Consider the following 4,200-nt stretch of genomic DNA (forward strand, 5'->3'; position numbering starts at 1 on the left):
CTAATGTTGTTCTGGTTGAGATTCCAGATTTGCCTCCGAGTCGAGAGGATGTGTTCAGCATTTATTTTAGATCAGACATCATCGACTGATAATATGAAGGGAAGAAGTTTCAGAGATTGAGTTCGGAATGAGGTACGACCGGTTTGAATTTTATCATACAGATTGAATTGGAATTGCATCTGCAATGTTTATGAGTCCTTTGAACCGAATCTTCCAGAGGTTTGTAGATGAGTTCTTGAGTATCCTTATCGATGAATCTTTTATCCTTCGAAGATCCGTATTGATCTTTCAGATTCTTTAAGAAATGTTCGCAGATTTGCATGTCGATCATTTATGCTATTCTTTTGACGTCTGAATCTCGTGAGACCGAGTGGTATTTTCCTCGATCTTTTCTCTGGGAAGATGGAATTTTATTGAATACCCCAAGACTGGAACTGTTGTGAATTGATCTAGATCGACGTCCTTATCTGAATTTGAAGATTTTTTTTTGGATTTAGTAAATTCTATCGCGAATCCTTTGAAGAATTCTTATTGTTGAGAAGACGATTACTCAGCAGATTATGTTCTCCTGTTTAGTTTGTATATTTGAGACCAGTTCTTATTGAATTGAAGGAAATATTGAATAGAACCTCAGTATTATTGATTTTTTCGGTATTGATGACCTTTCGGTGCTTTGCAGTTCTTCTTATTGAGAGTTGAGACTTATTCTTGTTCAGAAGAAATCTGTGTTATCTTGAGCATCGAAGAAGTTGAAGATGCTCGAGTTGCATTATTAGTTTCCGATTCGAGTCTCACAGAGATCTTATTGCTTGGAAGATTTCAGTAATCTGTTCTCATCTTATAAGATAGAAGTTTTGATTGTCACAGTCCGAACTGATTATGAGTTGGGAAAGAGAGTTATAGAGGACAATTAATCTGACTGCAAATTTTATTATTATCCGGAGAACTGATGGTAACAGCTACAATTGTAAAGTTGTATGATCTGATCTTATTTTATCTACTTCAGTTGTCTTCTATGATAGATGATTGCTGCACTTTTGATAGAACTTGAAGATATGGAACGTTTATCTTGACTCCTTCATTCGACTTCGAACCAGAGTTGATTGAGAAGATTGATAACGCTTTGGAATCTGATTCGATATTTCAGAATCCGATGAAGATAGATCAGATCTGAGTATAATCTGAGTTTCAGGTTTTTATTGATGCTTTTTTAGCGAATAACTTTTGTTGTGCCAGATGTTTCGGTTTGAGACAGAGTATCAGGAGTTTCGCACTTTGAAGTTTATTCAGAGTTCTTCCAGATGATCGGAAGATGTTTGTTGATAAATTGAGGAATCAGATTGAATAGAGGATGATGAAGTATGAGATTTGAAGTATAGTTTCTGATGTTGTGAAATGTCAGCAGTCAGAAAGAGAACGATCCAATTTTCTGTTGTACAGTCTTTTCTGATTCAGAATGGAGTTGGGATCACAATTCGTTGACTTTAGTAGTAAGACTACTTTGTTGAGTTCGAGATGAGATGTTATCTGAGTATCGTTGAACGAGTGATGGAATACTCCGCTATGAATTCTCGATTCTAAGAATTCTTGATTTATTCTGTAGATTGACTGATGTTACAGAATAGTATGAACGAACTCTCGAAGCTTTACAGTTGATGTTTTGAATTGTAACCTGAACTGGTTGATGTGCCAGTGGTTATTGAACGACTGAAGTTGTTCAGAATGAACTTCTAGTTTGGTCCCGATTGTCAGAACGAGTTCGACACTGATTGGGGATCCAAATTTTATCTTCAGGAAGATCGTGAGGAGAACTTTCTCAGAATCGTTTCCGAATTGAGGTATGGCCGTTTTGAACTTTTGACAGGCCGTTTGTTTTGACGAATAATCCTGTATTGATGAAGAATTTTTTGTTGACCGAATCTCTCAGAAGTATTAGTTGAAATTAGGAATTCTTATTGATGAATTTCTTGCTTTCTGGCTATGAGAATTGTACTGATCGTACAGAGTTTTCGACAATCTTTTCAGAATTGTACGCCGATCAGTTGTTTGCTAATCACGATGTTTGAAATTCTGATTGAACCGAATGAATTTCTTTGATCTGTTTATCTGATGATGGAATTTCTGATTATTCGTTCTTCTGTATTCTGAGTTTTAGTACTGACAATCTTGCAGTACTTGGTTTTCTTCTTATTGAGATTTCTGTTTTGAATCTTTTAGCAGAAGGAGTGAATGCAGCAATTGATGTTTAGAACCGAAGAATTTGTTCTTATTTTATCTACTGTCTGATTTTGATTGACCGATAGATAGGATCCGTTACAGTTTTCTGTACAGAATGATTTTGATGAAGAACAGAGAATTGAGATCTTGTCAGAAGTTGTCAGATGTCTTTAATTGCCGAAGTCTGTCAGTCTAGACAGAGATCCTTGATGTAATTGTCCTTTCGGCATAGACTTCGAAGAGAAATTTGTTGTTGAATTCATCTACTTTTGATTCGATACCCTCGGAACGGCGGACAGGCAGATCAGATGAGTCGAACTTTAGAAGAATTGCATTGAGTAGTAGTGCTCGACTTAGCACTAGTTGACAGAATTCTTGATGTTTGTGGAAATTTCGTGCAACGACAGAGTTTGACGAGTTATTGAAGGCACATTATAGAAGTCGTGCGAGAGTAGACGATGATCGAATTGAATTTTGAGATTAATTCCCTTTGTCTCTTGGTTTAGAACGTAAGATGATTCGAATTGTGACTGAGTTTAGAAGAATTTTCTGACGACGATGAGTTGACTTTTGATAGACGAACGGAGTGTTGATGAAGTAATCGACTAGAGTTTTTGACTTCTCTGATTGATTGAGATGTCGAACTAATTGAGACGAACGATTCAGAGTTTGATTGGAAGCAGATTCTGGACTTAGTTCCGAGATGTAAATTCTTATTGCAGTCCTTTGACTTTATCCTCGACCTTGTGATAGAACAGTGATTGATTTCGAGGACGAAATCGATTCTTAGAGGGGGAGAATTGTAACGCCCCAAAATTATCTTAATGAATGTTATTTGAGATAATCAGAGATTTTAGAAGTCGAGGGCCGATTCGATTTTGATCAGGGACTAAAATGTAATTTTTGGAATTTTCAGGGACTAAAATGCAAATATTGGATTTGTTAGATATTTAAGCATGTTTGACTTGATTTTCTTCACTCTTCATCACATCCATCGCCTCTTCCTCCATTAGAGCCGACTCCAAGCTTTCTCAAGCTTTCAGATTTCTCCCCGAGCTCGATCCGTCCGCTGGAATTTATTTCTGAAGGCAGATTAGCGATCACGACAGCTAGACTTCTATTTTTGGATGTTGTTAGAATCGATTGAGTTTGGAGTATGTTGATCTTGGCAGAGTTCTGATCGATTATTCTCTGTCGGTTTTGAAATAGAGCGTCGTTCAAAATTGTTTTGATTTTTGGAAGATTATTTCGAAATTGGAGATTTTAGATTTGAAGGATTTGAATTGTTTTGATGATATTGAGATGATTATGAGTTTATTGAATTGATATCTTGCTATCTGCGTTTCCGGTTTGATCAGTTTATAGCCGTTATGCCGTCAGTTTGAGTTTTGGATATCGTTCAATATTTTGATCGTATCGAGTTTGATTGAGCTTTTGGATGTCGATATTGATCCTATTGACTTCTTATGATAGATTGAATTGAAGTCAGCAGAGTTGCGAGATAGCAGTTTTGGCCAGTTGGAAGATTGAAGTCGGTATAGTATCGATTTTCTTATTTATCGATTGAAGAAGTTGATTGAGTTTCGAATGAATTTGTTTTGGATATTGATTATTATCCTTATTATTGATTTTCAGATTTCAGTACCTTTCGAAGAGAATAAGGTAAAAGACGACTTAGAATTGAATGGAACGATTAACTCGAATTAGACTTTATTCGAGTGTTCCGAAGAAATCACATACTTGCATGATTGAATGCTTATTTGAAATCATGTTTGAATGTTTATTTGAATGCATGAGATTATATATGCATTTATATTGACGAAATCATGTTTGAATTATTATTTGAATTGAAGAATGAAAGCATGATTGAATGCTTATATGAATTGATGATTGAAATGATATTAGAATGCATGAGATGACATATGCATTCATATTGAGCCTTGATTCATTTCAATTTGATTAGACGATCTAGAGATTGTAGTT

The sequence above is a fragment of the Henckelia pumila genome, chromosome 3, assembly GCF_033568475.1.
Source record: "Henckelia pumila isolate YLH828 chromosome 3, ASM3356847v2, whole genome shotgun sequence".
NCBI lineage: Eukaryota > Viridiplantae > Streptophyta > Magnoliopsida > Lamiales > Gesneriaceae > Henckelia > Henckelia pumila.